This window comes from Balaenoptera borealis (assembly GCF_965194805.1).
Source record: "Balaenoptera borealis genome assembly, chromosome: 2".
NCBI classification, from domain to species: Eukaryota; Metazoa; Chordata; class Mammalia; order Artiodactyla; family Balaenopteridae; genus Balaenoptera; species Balaenoptera borealis.
In genome coordinates, this window is record NC_138867.1 from 141,194,088 (window position 1) to 141,211,429 (window position 17,342).

Here is a 17,342-nt window from a genome sequence, read left to right on the forward strand (position 1 = left end):
GCAGGAAACAGATTTCAGGAGGTAGATTCGAGTCTCCTTTAAAGCACGGGAAAAGCGGCAAAACCTCGACAATGATGCCCTTGGCCAAAAAGGGCGTATGCGTTTTTTCCTGAATATATTCAGGAAAAAACGCATACGCCCTTTTTGGCCAACCAAGCAACCTGGAAAGGCAAATCAGCGCTGCAAAGAAGTCTCGCTTCCCATCGGTCAAAAGGGCCATGCTGAATAAAGTGTCAAAACCAGAAATGCAGGACAGGCCATGGAGAAACGGGAGCCTTGCTACGCTGATGGGCGGGATGTAAATTGCCAACAGCCACTCTGGAGAAGTGTACGGTGTGTCCTGAAACATCGAAAAAACTCAGCTTAGAGAGCATAGGGCACTTCCACTCATGGGCGTATAAATTGGGAAAACTAAAAATCAGCAAGACACAGGCACCCCAAAGTTTAGGGCTGCTCTGTTGACAAGAACCTCCACTTCGTTACACCTTAAATATCCCAGGAAAGAGAAAAATGGATAAAGAAGTTGTGGTCCTTATGTACAAAGGAATATCACTCAGCCATGAAATCAACGTCATAAGGCTAGTAGCAGCATGATGAGTGGATTTAGGTATGACGATTCTAAGTGAAATAAGTCACACAGAAAAAGACACTTATCATAAGATATCACTTATAGAGGGAATGTAAAAACCGCTACCCTTGAACTGAATTACAAAACAGAAGAGAGTCACACGTTTAGAAAGCACACTATGGCTGCTTAACGGGAAAGTTGAGGTGGGGTGATGCATAAAACAAGGGTTTCAAATTAGCTGAGAGACCGTTCCATAAACCCAATAAGTAATAGACACGACCTATTCCTTGCTCAGTGAACTGGACTCAACACCCCCTATTCACCGCCTAAGAATATATCTGACAAGTAAGAATCTTAAAACTTATGTATTTATATCTCTCTGTAAGTGAGTCAAGTGGGTGTAAAGCGGCATAAACACAGCAGTGAAAAGCAGCTAAACCCCTTTATAAAAATCAATCACTTTTAAAAACCCGTGAAACAAAGACAGTGAAAGAGAGAGAAATTCTTACAAAATTCGTTCAAGGGCTGTGATGCCACCGGGATTGACCATATCTAGACCCACAGCTGATTGAGACATAAGGGTGGACACTCTTGGGGTTGAGAGGTTTGGTGAGGTTGGGTGAGCAAACGCAGACCCTTTAGAGTAATACTGCGTGGTACCCATCCCATGGGTCACAAATCTCCAGGTTCAAGGGCATCTTCCTACATCAAAAACATGCATGAGAAACCCTGAAGATGGTACACCGTGTGATCGGGAAAGGTTTCTAAAACGCACCTCATTTCTCATCTCCTTGTGCTCGGGTTCGCCATTCCAGCCGCTTTACTAGCAATCTCCCTCCTTGGAGAATCAGCACCTTTAACCTCCTGTTCCGTACAGGTTGCAGTTTGTCCTGAGGATGAACGGGAAGAGGGGGAACCAATGAGACACTAGCTCTAGGTGTGGGGACAGGCACAGGTCACTCTATTTTCCCATCAGGAAGAAGAATTAACCACAGGCTCAGCCTGCCGCCTGGGACCAGAATAGGGCCTGAAGCAATCCTGTGCTTTTGCGGCCAGCTCCCAAGAAAGCGAGTTGAAAAATGGAGCTCAGGGGCACTGCAATTCACAAACCTGTAGAGTTATAAATGATAACTCTCGTCCACAAATATATTGACGGAAGACAACGAAGAGGATTTGAAAGCAAGGCAGAATTGCAGGAAACAGATTTCAGGAGGTAGATTCGAATCGCTTTTAAAGCACGGGAAAAGCGGCAAAACCTCGACAATGATGCCCTTGGCCAAAAAGGGCGTATGCGTTTTTTCCTGAATATATGCAGGAAAAAACGCATACGCCCTTTTTGGCCAACCAAGCAACCTGGAAAGGCAAATCAGCGCTGCAAAGAAGTCTCGCTTCCCATCGGTCAGAAGGGCCATGCTGAATAAAGTGTCAAAACCAGAAATGCAGGACAGGCCATGGAGAAACGGGAGCCTTGCTACGCAGATGGGCTGGATGTAAATTGCCAACAGCCACTCTGGAGAAGTGTACGGTGTGTCCTGAAACATCGAAAAAACTGAGCTTAGAGAGCATAGGGCACTTCCACTCAAGGGCGTATAAATTGGGAAAACTAAAAATCAGCAAGACACAGGCACCCCAAAGTTTAGGGCTGCTCTGTTGACAAGAACCTCCACTTCGTTACACCTTAAATATCCCAGGAAAGAGAAAAATGGATAAAGAAGTTGTGGTCCTTATGTACAATGGAATATCACTCAGCCATGAAATCAACGTCATAAGGCTAGTAGCAGCATGATGAGTGGATTTAGGTACGACGATTCTAAGTGAAATAAGTCACACAGAAAAAGACACTTATCATAAGATATCACTTATAGAGGGAATGTAAAAACCGCTACCCTTGAACTGAATTACAAAACAGAACAGAGTCACACGTTTAGAAAGCACACTATGGCTGCTTAACGGGAAAGGTGAGGTGGGGTGATGCATAAAACAAGGGTTTCAAATTAGCTCAGAGACCGTTCCATAAACCCAATATGTAATAGACAAGACCTACTCCTTGTGCAGTGATCTGGACTCAAAACCCCCTATTCACCGCCCAAGAATATATCTGACTAGTAAGAATCTTAAAACCTATGTATTGATATCTCTCTGTAAGTGAGTCAAGTGGGTGTAAAGCGGCATAAACACAGCAGTGAAAAGCAGCTAAACCCCTTTATAAAAATCAATCACTTTTAAAAACCCGTGAAACAAAGACAGTGAAAGAGAGAGAAATTCTTACTAAATTCGTTCAAGGGCTGTGATGCCACCTGGAATGACCATATCTAGACCCACAGCTGATTGAGACATAAGGGTGGACACTCTTGGGGCTGAGAGGTTTGGTGAGGTTGGGTGAGCAAACGCAGACCCTTTAGAGTAATACTGCGTGGTACCCATCCCATGGGTCCCAAATCTCCAGGTTCAAGGGCATCTTCCTACATCGAAAACATGCATGAGAATCCCAGAAGATGGTACACCGTGTGATCGGGAAAGGTTTCTAAAACGCACCTCATTTCTCATCTCCTTGTGCTCGGGTTCGCCATTCCAGCCGCTTTACTAGCAATCTCCCTCCTTGGAGAATCAGCACCTTTAACCTCCTGTTCCGTACAGGTTGCAGTTTGTCCTGAGGATGAACGGGAAGAGGGGGAACCAATGAGACACTAGCTCTAGGTGTTGGGACAGGCACAGGTCACTCTATTTTCCCATCAGGAAGAAGAATTAACCACAGGCTCAGCCTGCCGCCCGGGACCAGAATAGGGCCTGAAGCAATCCTGCGCTTTTGCGGCCAGCTCCCAAGAAAGCGAGTTGAAAAATGGAGCTCAGGGGCACTGCAATTCACAAACCTGCAGAGTTATAAATGATAACTCTCGTCCACAAATATATTGACGGAAGACAACGAAGAGGATTTGAAAGCAAGGCAGAATTGCAGGAAACAGATTTCAGGAGGTAGATTCGAATCGCCTTTAAAGCACGGGAAAAGCGGCAAAACGTCGACAATGATGCCCTTGGCCAAAAAGGGCGTATGCGTTTTTTCCTGAATATATTCAGGAAAAAACGCATACGCCCTTTTTGGCCAACCAAGCAACCTAGAAAGGCAAATCAGCGCTGCAAAGAAGGCTCGCTTCCCATCAGTCAGAAGGGCCATGCTGAATAAAGTGTCAAAACCAGAAATGCAGGACAGGCCATGGAGAAACGGGAGCCTTGCTACGCTGATGGGCGGGATGTTAATTGCCAACAGCCACTCTGGAGAAGTGTACGGTGTGTTCTGAAACATCGAAAAAACGCAGCTTAGAGAGCATAGGGCACTTCCACTCATGGGCATATAAATTGGGAAAACTAAAAATCAGCAAGGCACAGGCACCCCAAAGTTTAGGGCTGCTCTGTTGACAAGAACCTCCACTTCGTTACACCTTAAATATACCAGGAAAGAGAAAAATGGATAAAGAATTTGTGGTCCTTATGTACAACGGAATATCACACAGCCATGAAATCAACTTCATAAGGCTAGTAGCAGCATGATGAGTGGATTTAGGTACGACGATTCTAAGTGAAATAAGTCACACCGGAAAAGACACTTATCATAAGATATCACTTATAGAGGGAATGTAAAAACCGCTACCCTTGAACTGAGTTACAAAACAGAACAGAGTCACACGTTGAGATAACTCACTATGGCTGCTTAACGGGAAAGGTGAGGTGGGGTGATGCATAAAATAAGGGTTTCAAATTACCTCAGATACCGTTCCATAAACCCAATATGTAATAGACACGACCTACTCCTTGCTCAGTGAACTGGACTCAACACCCCCTATTCACCGCCCAAGAATATATCTGACTAGTAAGAATCTTAAAACCTATGTATTGATATCTCTCTGTAAGTGAGTCAAGTGGGTTTAAAGCGGCATAAACACAGCAGTGAAAAGCAGCTAAACCCCTTTATAAAAACCAATTACTTTTAAAAACCCGTGAAACAAAGACAGTGAAAGAGAGAGAAATTCTTACTAAATTCGTTCAGGGGCTGTGATGCCACCTGGATTGACCATATCTAGACCCACAGCTGATTGAGACATAAGGGTGGACACGCTTGGGGCTGAGAGGTTTGGTGAGGTTGGGTGAGCAAACGCAGACCCTTTAAATAATACTGCGTGGTACCCATCCCATGTGTCCCAAATCTCCAGGTTCAAGGGCATCTTCCTTCATCGAAAACATGCATTAGAAACCCAGAAGATGGTACACCGTGTGATCGGGAAAGGTTTCTAAAACGCACCTCATTTCTCATCTCCTTGGGCTCGGGTTCGCCATTCCAGCCGCTTTACTAGCAATCTCTCTCCTTGGAGAATCAGCACCTTTAACCTCCTGTTCCATACAGGTTTCAATTTGTCCTGAGGATGAACAGGAAGAGGGGGAACCAATGAGACACTAGCTCTAGGGGTTGCGACAGGCACAGGTCACTCTATTTTCCCATCAGGAAGAAGAATTAACCACAGGCTCAGCCTGCCGCCCGGAACCAGAATACGGCCTGAAGCAATCCTGCGCTTTTGCGGCCAGCTCCCAAGAAAGCGAGTTGAAAAATGGAGCTCAGGGGCACTGCAATTCACAAACCTGCAGAGTTATAAATGATAAATCTCGTCCACAAATATATTGAGGGAAGGCAACGAAGAGGATTTGAAAGCAAGGCAGAATTGCAGGAAACAGATTTCAGGAGGAAGATTCGAATCGCCTTTAAAGCACGGGAAAAGCGGCAAAACCTCGACAATGATGCCCTTGGCCAAAAAGGGCGCATGCGTTTTTTCCTGAATATATTCAGGAAAAAACGCATGCGCCCTTTTTGGCCAACCAAGCAACCTGGAAAGGCAAATCAGCGCTACAAAGAAGTCTCGCTGCCCATCGGTCAAAAGGGCCATGCTGAATAAAGTGTCAAAACCAGAAATGCAGGACAGGCCATGGAGAAACGGGAGCCTTGCTACGCTGATGGGCGGGATGTAAATTGCCAACAGCCACTCTGCAGAAGTGTACGGTGTGTCCTGAAACATCGAAAAAACTCAGCTTAGAGAGCATAGGGCACTTCCACTCATGGGCGTATAAATTGGGAAAACTAAAAATCAGCAAGACACAGGCACCCCAAAGTTTAGGGCTGCTCTGTTGACAAGAACCTCCACTTCGTTACACCGTAAATATCCCAGGAAAGAGAAAAATGGATAAAGAAGTTGTGTTCCTTATGTACAATGGAATGTCACTCAGCCATGAAATCAACGTCATAAGGCTAGTAGCAGCATGATGAGTGTATTTAGGTACGACGATTCTAAGTGAAGTAAGTCACACAGAAAAAGACACTTATCATAAGATATCACTTATAGAGGGAATGTAAAAACTGCGACCTTGAACTGAATTACAAAACAGAACAGAGTCACACGTTTAGAAAACACACTATGGCTGCTTAACGGGAAAGGTGAGGTGGGGTGATGCATAAAACAAGTGTTTCAAATTAGCTCACATACCGTTCCATAAACCCAATATGTAATAGACACGACCTACTCCTTGCTCAGTGAACTGGACTCAACACCCCCTATTCACCGCCCAAGAATATATCTGACTAGTAAGAATCTTAAAACCTATGTATTGATATCTCTCTGAAAGTGAGTCAAGTGGGTGTAAAGCGGCATAAACACAGCACTGAAAAGCAGATAACCCCTTTATAAAAATCAATCACTTTTAAAAACCTGTGAAACAAAGACAGTGAAAGAGAGAGAAATTCTTACTAAATTCGTTCAGGGGCTGTGATGCCACCTGGATTGACCATATATAGACCCACAGCTGATTGAGACATAAGGGTGGACACTCTTGGGGCTGAGAGGTTTGGTGAGGCTGGGTGAGCAAACGCAGACCCTTTAAAGTAATACTGCGTGGTACCCATCCCATGGGTCCCAAATCTCTAGGTTCAAGGGCATCTTCCTACATCGAAAACATGCATTAGAAACCCAGAAGATGGTACACCGTGTGATCGGGAAAGGTTTCTAAAACGCACCTCATTTCTCATCTCCTTGTGCTCGGGTTCGCCATTCCAGCCGCTTTACTAGCAATCTCCCTCCTTGGAGAATCAGCACCTTTAACCTCCTGTTCCGTACAGGTTGCAATTTGTCCTGAGGATGAACGGGAAGAGGGGGAACCAATGAGACACTAGCTCTAGGTGTTGGGACAGGCACAGGTCACTCTATTTTCCCATCAGGAAGAAGAATTAACCACAGGCTCAGCCTGCCGCCCGGGACCAGAATAGGGCCTGAAGCAATCCTGCGCTTTTGCGGCCAGCTCCCAAGAAAGCGAGTTGAAAAATGGAGCTCAGGGGCACTGCAATTCACAAACCTGCAGAGTTATAAATGATAACTCTCGTCTACAAATATATTGACGGAAGACAACGAAGAGGATTTGAAAGCAAGGCAGAATTGCAGGAAACAGATTTCAGGAGGTAGATTCGAAACGCCTTTAAAACACGGGAAAAGCGGCAAAACCTCGACAATGATGCCCTTGGCCAAAAAGGGCGTATGCGTTTTTTCCTGAATATATGCAGGAAAAAACGCATACACCCTTTTTGGCCAACCAAGCAACCTGGAAAGGCAAATCAGCGCTGCAAAGAAGTCTCGCTTCCCTTCGGTCAAAAGTGCCATGCTGAACAAAGTGTCAAAACCTGAAATGCAGGACAGGCCATGGAGAAACGGGAGCCTTGCTATGCTGATGGGCGGGATGTAGATTGCCAACAGCCACTCTGGAGAAGTGTACGGTGTGTCCTGAAACATCGAAAAAACTCAGCTTAGAGAGCATAGGGCACTTCCACTCATGGGCGTATAAATTGGGAAAACTAAAAATCAGCAAGACACAGGCACCCCACAGTTTAGGGCTGCTCTGTTGACAAGAACCTCCACTTCGTTACACCTTAAATATCCCAGGAAAGAGAAAAATGGATAAAGAAGTTGTGGTCCTTTTGTACAATGGAATATCACTCAGCCATGAAATCAACGTCATAAGGCTAGTAGCAGCATGATGAGTGGATTTAGGTACGACGATTCTAAGTGAAATAAGTCACACAGAAAAAGACACTTATCATAAGATATCACTTATAGAGGGAATGTAAAAACCGCTACCCTTGAACTGAATTACAAAACAGAAGAGAGTCACACGTTTAGAAAGCACACTATGGCTGGTTAACGGGAAAGTTGAGGTGGGGTGATGCATAAAACAAGGGTTTCAAATTAGCTCAGAGACCGTTCCATAAACCAAATAAGTAATAGACATGACCTACTCCTTGCTCAGTGAACTGGACTCAACACCCCCTATTCACCGCCTAAGAATATGTCTGACTAGTAAGAATCTTAAAACTTATGAATTTATATCTCTCTGTAAGTGAGTCAAGTGGGTGTAAAGCAGCATAAACACAGCAGTGAAAAGCAGCTAAACCCCTTTATAAAAATCAATCACTTTTAAAAACCCGTGAAACAAAGACAGTGAAAGAGAGAGAAATACTTACGAAATTCGTTCAAGGGCTGTGATGACACCTGGATTGACCATATCTAGACCCACAGCTGATTGAGACATAAGGGTGGACACTCTTGGGGCTGAGAGGTTTGGTGAGGTTGGGTGAGCAAACGCAGACCCTTTAGAGTAATACTGCGTGGTACCCATCCCATGGGTCACAAATCTCCAGGTTCAAGGGCATCTTCCTACATCAAAAACATGCATGAGAAACCCTGAAGTAGGTACACCGTGTGATCGGGAAAGGTTTCTAAAACGCACCTCATTTCTCATCTCCTTGTGCTCGGGTTCGCCATTCCAGCTGCTTTACTAGCAATCTCCCTCCTTGGAGAATCAGCACCTTTAACCTCCTGTTCCGTACAGGTTGCAATTTGTCCTGAGGATGAACGGGAAGAGGGGGAACCAATGAGACACTAGCTCTAGGTGTTGGGACAGGCACAGGTCACTCTATTTTCCCATCAGGAAGAAGAATTAACCACAGGCTCAGCCTGCCGCCCGGGACCAGAATAGGGCCTGAAGCAATCCTGCGCTTTTGCGGCCAGCTCCCAAGAAAGCGAGTTGAAAAATGGAGCTCAGGGGCACTGCAATTCACAAACCTGCAGAGTTATAAATGATAACTCTCGTCCACAAATATATTGACGGAAGACAACGAAGAGGATTTGAAAGCAAGGCAGAATTGCAGGAAACAGATTTCAGGAGGTAGATTCGAATCGCCTTTAAAGCACGGGAAAAGCGGCAAAACCTCGACAATGATGCCCTTGGCCAAAAAGGGCGTATGCGTTTTTTCCTGAATATATTCAGGAAAAAACGCATACGCCCTTTTTGGCCAAACAAGCAACCTGGAAAGGCAAATCAGCGCTGCAAAGAAGTCTCGCTTCCCATCGGTCAAAAGGGCCATGCTTAATAAATTTCAAAACCAGAAATGCAGGACAGGCCATGGAGAAACGGGAGCCTTGCTACGCTGATGGGCGGGATGTACATTGCCAACAGCCACTCTGGATAAGTGTACGGTGTGTCCTGAAACATCTAAAAAACGCAGCTTAGAGAGCATAGGGCACTTCCACTCATGGGCGAATAAATTGGGAAAACTAAAAATCAGCAAGACACAGGCACCCCAAAGTTTAAGTCTGCTCTGTTGACAAGAACCTCCAATTCGTTACACCTTAAATATACCAGGAAAGAGAAAAATGGATAAAGAATTTGTGGTCCTTATGTACAACGGAATATCACACAGCCATGAAATCAACTTCATAAGGCTAGTAGCAGCATGATGAGTGGATTTAGGTACGACGATTCTAAGTGAAATAAGTCACACAGAAAAAGACACTTATCATAAGATATCACTTATAGAGGGAATGTAAAAACCGCTACCCTTGAACTGAGTTACAAAACAGAACAGAGTCACACGTTGAGATAACACACTATGGCTGCTTAACGGGAAAGGTGAGGTGGGGTGATGCATAAAATAAGGGTTTCAAATTACCTCAGATACCGTTCCATAAACCCAATATGTAATAGAAACGACCTACTCCTTGCTCAGTGAACTGGACTCAACACCCCCTATTCACCGCCCAAGAATATATCTGACTAGTAAGAATCTTAAAACCTATGTATTGATATCTCTCTGTAAGTGAGTCAAGTGGGTTTAAAGCGGCATAAACACAGCAGTGAAAAGCAGCTAAACCCCTTTATAAAAACCAATTACTTTTAAAAACCCGTGAAACAAAGACAGTGAAAGAGAGAGAAATTCTTACAAAATTCGTTCAAGGGCTGTGATGCCACCTGGATTGACCATATCTAGACCCACAGCTGATTGAGGCATAAGGGTGGACACTCTTGGGGCTGAGAGGTTTGGTGAGGTTGGGTGAGCAAACGCAGACCCTTTAGAGTAATACTGCGTGGTACCCATCCCATGGGTCCCAAATCTCCAGGTTCAAGGGCATCTTCCTACATCGAAAACATGCATGAGAATCCCAGAAGATGGTACACCGTGTGATCGGGAAAGGTTTCTAACACGCACCTCATTTCTCATCTCCTTGTGCTCGGGTTCGCCATTCCAGCCGCTTTACTAGCAATCTCCCTCCTTGGAGAATCAGCACCTTTAACCTCCTGTTCCGTACAGGTTGCAATTTGTCCTGAGGATGAACGGGAAGAGGGGGAACCAATGAGACACTAGCTCTAGGTGTTGGGACAGGCACAGGTCACTCTATTTTCCCATCAGGAAGAAGAATTAACCACAGGCTCAGCCTGCCGCCCGGGACCAGAATAGGGCCTGAAGCAATCCTGCGCTTTTGCGGCCAGCTCCCAAGAAAGCGAGTTGAAAAATGGAGCTCAGGGGCACTGCAATTCACAAACCTGCAGAGTTATAAATGATAACTCTCGTCCACAAATATATTGACGGAAGACAACAAAGAGGATTTGAAAGCAAGGCAGAATTGCAGGAAACAGATTTCAGGAGGAAGATTCGAATCGCCTTTAAAGCACGGGAAAAGCGGCAAAACCTCGACAATGATGCCCTTGGCCAAAAAGGGCGTATGCGTTTATTCCTGAATATATTCGGGAAAAAACGCATACGCCCTTTTTGGCCAACCAAGCAACCTGGAAAGGCAAATCAGCGCTACAAAGAAGTCTCGCTTCCCATCGGTCAAAAGGGCCATGCTGAATAAAGTGTCAAAACCAGAAATGCAGGACAGGCCATGGAGAAACGGGAGCCTTGCTACGCTGATGGGCGGGATGTAAATTGCCAACAGCCACTCTGCAGAAGTGTACGGTGTGTCCTGAAACATCGAAAAAACTCAGCTTAGACAGCATAGGGCACTTCCACTCACGGGCGTATAAATTGGGAAAACTAAAAATCAGCAAGACACAGGCACCCCAAAGTTTAGGGCTGCTCTGTTGACAAGAACCTCCACTTCGTTACACCTTAAATATCCCAGGAAAGAGAAAAATGGATAAAGAAGTTGTGGTCCTTATGTACAATGGAATATCACTCAGCCATGAAATCAACGTCATAAGGCTAGTAGCAGCATGATGAGTGGATTTAGGTACGACGATTCTAAGTGAAATAAGTCACACAGAAAAAGACACTTATCATAAGATATCACTTATAGAGGGAATGTAAAAACCGCTACCCTTGAACTGAATTACAAAACAGAACAGAGTCACACGTTTAGAAAACACACTATGGCTGCTTAACGGGAAAGGTGAGGTGGGGTGATGCATAAAACAAGGGTTTCAAATTAGCTCAGAGACCGTTCCATAAACCCAATATGTAATAGACAAGACCTACTCCTTGCTCAGTGATCTGGACTCAAAACCCCCTATTCACCGCCCAAGAATATATCTGACTAGTAAGAATCTTAAAACCTATGTATTGATATCTGTCTGTATGTGAGTCAAGTGGGTTAAAAGCGGCATAAACACAGCAGTAAAAAACAGCTAAACCCCTTTATAAAAATCAATTACTTTTAAAAACCCGTGAAACAAAGACAGTGAAAGAGAGAGAAATTCTTACAAAATTCGTTCAAGGGCTGTGATGCCACCTGGATTGACCATATCTAGACCCACAGCTGATTGAGGCATAAGGGTGGACACTCTTGGGGCTGAGAGGTTTGGTGAGGTTGGGTGAGCAAACGCAGACCCTTTAGAGTAATACTGCGTGGTACCCATCCCATGGGTCCCAAATCTCCAGGTTCAAGGGCATCTTCCTACATCGAAAACATGCATGAGAAACCCTGAAGATGGTACACCGTGTGATCGGGAAAGGTTGCTAAAACGCACCTCATTTGTCATCTCCTTGTGCTCGGGTTCGCCATTCCAGCCGCTTTACTAGCAATCTCCCTCCTTGGAGAATCAGCACCTTTAACCTCCTGTTCCGTACAGGTTGCAATTTGTCCTGAGGATGAACGGGAAGAGGGGGAACCAATGAGACACTAGCTCTATGTGTTGGGACAGGCACAGGTTACTCTAATTTCCCATCAGGAAGAAGAATTAACCACAGGCTCAGCCTTCCGCCCGGGACCAGAATAGGGCCTGAAGCAATCCTGCGCTTTTGCGGCCAGCTCCCAAGAAAGCGAGTTGAAAAATGGAGCTCAGGGGAACTGCAATTCACAAACCTGCAGAGTTATAAATGATAACTCTCGTCCACAAATATATTGACGGAAGACAACGAAGAGGATTTGAAAGCAAGGCAGAATTGCAGGAAACAGATTTCAGGAGGTAGATTCGAGTCTCCTTTAAAGCACGGGAAAAGCGGCAAAACCTCGACAATGATGCCCTTGGCCAAAAAGGGCGTATGCGTTTTTTCCTGAATATATTCAGGAAAAAACGCATACGCCCTTTTTGGCCAACCAAGCAACCTGGAAAGGCAAATCAGCGCTGCAAAGAAGTCTCGCTTCCCATCGGTCAAAAGGGCCATGCTGAATAAAGTGTCAAAACCAGAAATGCAGGACAGGCCATGGAGAAACGGGAGCCTTGCTACGCTGATGGGCGGGATGTAAATTGCCAACAGCCACTCTGGAGAAGTGTACGGTGTGTCCTGAAACATCGAAAAAACGCAGCTTAGAGAGCATAGGGCACTTCCACTCATGGGCGTATAAATTGGGAAAACTAAAAATCAGCAAGACACAGGCACCCCAAAGTTTAGGGCTGCTCTGTTGACAAGAACCTCCACTTCGTTACACCTTAAATATCCCAGGAAAGAGAAAAATGGATAAAGAAGTTGTGGTCCTTATGTACAAAGGAATATCACTCAGCCATGAAATCAACGTCATAAGGCTAGTAGCAGCATGATGAGTGGATTTAGGTATGACGATTCTAAGTGAAATAAGTCACACAGAAAAAGACACTTATCATAAGATATCACTTATAGAGGGAATGTAAAAACCGCTACCCTTGAACTGAATTACAAAACAGAAGAGAGTCACACGTTTAGAAAGCACACTATGGCTGCTTAACGGGAAAGTTGAGGTGGGGTGATGCATAAAACAAGGGTTTCAAATTAGCTCAGAGACCGTTCCATAAACCCAATAAGCAATAGACACGACCTATTCCTTGCTCAGTGAACTGGACTCAACACCCCCTATTCACCGCCTAAGAATATATCTGACAAGTAAGAATCTTAAAACTTATGTATTTATATCTCTCTGTAAGTGAGTCAAGTGGGTGTAAAGCGGCATAAACACAGCAGTGAAAAGCAGCTAAACCCCTTTATAAAAATCAATCACTTTTAAAAACCCGTGAAACAAAGACAGTGAAAGAGAGAGAAATTCTTACAAAATTCGTTCAAGGGCTGTGATGCCACCGGGATTGACCATATCTAGACCCACAGCTGATTGAGACATAAGGGTGGACACTCTTGGGGTTGAGAGGTTTGGTGAGGTTGGGTGAGCAAACGCAGACCCTTTAGAGTAATACTGCGTGGTACCCATCCCATGGGTCACAAATCTCCAGGTTCAAGGGCATCTTCCTACATCAAAAACATGCATGAGAAACCCTGAAGATGGTACACCGTGTGATCGGGAAAGGTTTCTAAAACGCACCTCATTTCTCATCTCCTTGTGCTCGGGTTCGCCATTCCAGCCGCTTTACTAGCAATCTCCCTCCTTGGAGAATCAGCACCTTTAACCTCCTGTTCCGTACAGGTTGCAGTTTGTCCTGAGGATGAACGGGAAGAGGGGGAACCAATGAGACACTAGCTCTAGGGGTTGGGACAGGCACAGGTCACTCTATTTTCCCATCAGGAAGAAGAATTAACCACAGGCTCAGCGTGCCGCCCGGGACCAGAATAGGGCCTGAAGCAATCCTGTGCTTTTGCGGCCAGCTCCCAAGAAAGCGAGTTGAAAAATGGAGCTCAGGGGCACTGCAATTCACAAACCTGTAGAGTTATAAATGATAACTCTCGTCCACAAATATATTGACGGAAGACAACGAAGAGGATTTGAAAGCAAGGCAGAATTGCAGGAAACAGATTTCAGGATGTAGATTCGAATCGCTTTTAAAGCACGGGAAAAGCGGCAAAACCTCGACAATGATGCCCTTGGCCAAAAAGGGCGTATGCGTTTTTTCCTGAATATATGCAGAAAAAAACGCATACGCCCTTTTTGGCCAACCAAGCAACCTGGAAAGGCAAATCAGCGCTGCAAAGAAGTCTCGCTTCCCATCGGTCAGAAGGGCCATGCTGAATAAAGTGTCAAAACCAGAAATGCAGGACAGGCCATGGAGAAACGGGAGCCTTGCTGCGCAGATGGGCTGGATGTAAATTGCCAACAGCCACTCTGGAGAAGTGTACGGTGTGTCCTGAAACATCGAAAAAACTCAGCTTAGAGAGCATAGGGCACTTCCACTCAAAGGCGTATAAATTGGGAAAACTAAAAATCAGCAAGACACAGGCACCCCAAAGTTTAGGGCTGCTCTGTTGACAAGAACCTCCACTTCGTTACACCTTAAATATCCCAGGAAAGAGAAAAATGGATAAAGAAGTTGTGGTCCTTATGTACAATGGAATATCACTCAGCCATGAAATCAACGTCATAAGGCTAGTAGCAGCATGATGAGTGGATTTAGGTATGACGATTCTAAGTGAAATAAGTCACACAGAAAAAGACACTTATCATAAGATATCACTTATAGAGGGAATGTAAAAATCGCTACCTTTGAACTGAATTACAAAACAGAACAGAGTCACACGTTTAGAAAGCACACTATGGCTGCTTAACGGGAAAGTTGAGGTGGGGTGATGCATAAAACAAGGGTTTCAAATTAGCTCAAAGACCGTTCCATAAACCCAATAAGTAATAGACACGACCTATTCCTTGCTCAGTGAACTGGACTCAACACCCCCTATTCACCGCCTAAGAATATATCTGACAAGTAAGAATCTTAAAACTTATGTATTTATATCTCTCTGTAAGTGAGTCAAGTGGGTGTAAAGCGGCATAAACACAGCAGTGAAAAGCAGCTAAACCCCTTTATAAAAATCAATCACTTTTAAAAACCCGTGAAACAAAGACAGTGAAAGAGAGAGAAATTGTTACAAAATTCGTTCAAGGGCTGTGATGCCACCGGGATTGACCATATCTAGACCCACAGCTGATTGAGACATAAGGGTGGACACTCTTGGGGTTGAGAGGTTTGGTGAGGTTGGGTGAGCAAACGCAGACCCTTTAGAGTAATACTGCGTGGTACCCATCCCATGGGTCCCAAATCTCCAGGTTCAAGGGCATCTTCCTACATCGAAAACATGCATGAGAAACCCTGAAGATGGTACACCATGTGATCGGGAAAGGTTTCTAAAACGCACCTCATTTCTCATCTCCTTGTGCTCGGGTTCGCCATTCCAGCCGCTTTACTAGCAATCTCCCTCCTTGGAGAATCAGCACCTTTAACCTCATGTTCCGTACAGGTTGCAATTTGTCCTGAGGATGAACGGGAAGAGGGGGAACCAATGAGACACTAGCTCTAGGTGTTGGGACAGGCACAGGTCACTCTATTTTCCCATCAGGAAGAAGAATTAACAACAGGCTCAGCCTGCCGCCCGGGACCAGAATAGGGCCTGAAGCAATCCTGCGCTTTTGCGGCCAGCTCCCAAGAAAGCGAGTTGAAAAATGGAGCTCAGGGGCACTGCAATTCACAAACCTGCAGAGTTATAAATGATAACTCTCGTCCACAAATATATTGACGGAAGACAACAAAGAGGATTTGAAAGCAAGGCAGAATTGCAGGAAACAGATTTCAGGAGGTAGATTCGAATCGCCTTTAAAGCACGGGAAAAGCGGCAAAACCTCGACAATGATGCCCTTGGCCAAAAAGGGCGTATGCGTTTTTTCCTGAATATATTCAGGAAAAAACGCATACGCCCTTTTTGGCCAACCAAGCAACCTGGAAAGGCAAATCAGCGCTACAAAGAAGTCTCGCTTCCCATCGGTCAAAAGGGCCATGCTGAATAAAGTGTCAAAACCAGAAATGCAGGACAGGCCATGGAGAAACGGGAGCCTTGCTACGCTGATGGGCGTGATGTAAATTGCCAACAGCCACTCTGCAGAAGTGTACGGTGTGTCCTGAAACATCGAAAACACTCAGCTTAGACAGCATAGGGCACTTCCACTCACGGGCGTATAAATTGGGAAAACTAAAAATCAGCAAGGCACAGGCACCCCAAAGTTTAGGGCTGCTCTGTTGACAAGAACCTCCACTTCGTTACACCTTAAATATCCCAGGAAAGAGAAAAATGGATAAAGAAGTTGTGGTCCTTATGTACAATGGAATATCACTCAGCCATGAAATCAACGTCATAAGGCTAGTAGCAGCATGATGAGTGGATTTAGGTACGACGATTCTAAGTGAAATAAGCCACACAGAAAACGACACTTATCATAAGATATCACTTATAGAGGGAATGTAAAACCGCTACCCTTGAACTGAATTACAAAACAGAACAGAGTCACACGTTTAGAAAACACACTATGGCTGCTTAACGGGAAAGGTGAGGTGGGGTGATGCATAAAACAAGGGTTTCAAATTAGCTCAGAGACCGTTCCATAAACCCAATATGTAATAGACAAGACCTACTCTTTGCTCAGTGATCTGGACTCAAAACCCCCTATTCACCGCCCAAGAATATATCTGACTAGTAAGAATCTTAAAACCTATGTACTGATATCCCTCTGTAAGTGAGTCAAGTGGGTGTAAAGCGGCATAAACACAGCAGTGAAAAGCAGCTAAACCCCTTTATAAAAATCAATCACTTTTAAAATCCCGTGAAACAAAGACAGTGAAAGAGAGAGAAATTCTTACAAAATTCGTTCAAGGGCTGTGATGCCACCTGGATTGACCATATCTAGACCCACAGCTGATTGAGGCATAAGGGTGGACACTCTTGGGGCTGAGAGGTTTGGTGAGGTTGGGTGAGCAAATGCAGACCCTTTAGAGTAATACTGCGTGGTACCCATCCCATGGGTCCCAAATCTCCAGGTTCAAGGGCATCTTCCTACATCGAAAACATGCATGAGAATCCCAGAAGATGGTACATCGTGTGATCGGGAAAGGTTTCTAAAACGCACCTCATTTCTCATCTCCTTGTGCTCGGGTTCGCCATTCCAGCCGCTTTACTAGCAATCTCCCTCCTTGAGAATCAGCACCTTTAACCTCCTGTTCCGTACAGGTTGCAATTTGTCCTGAGGATGAACGGGAAGAGGGGGAACCAATGAGACACTAGCTCTAGGTG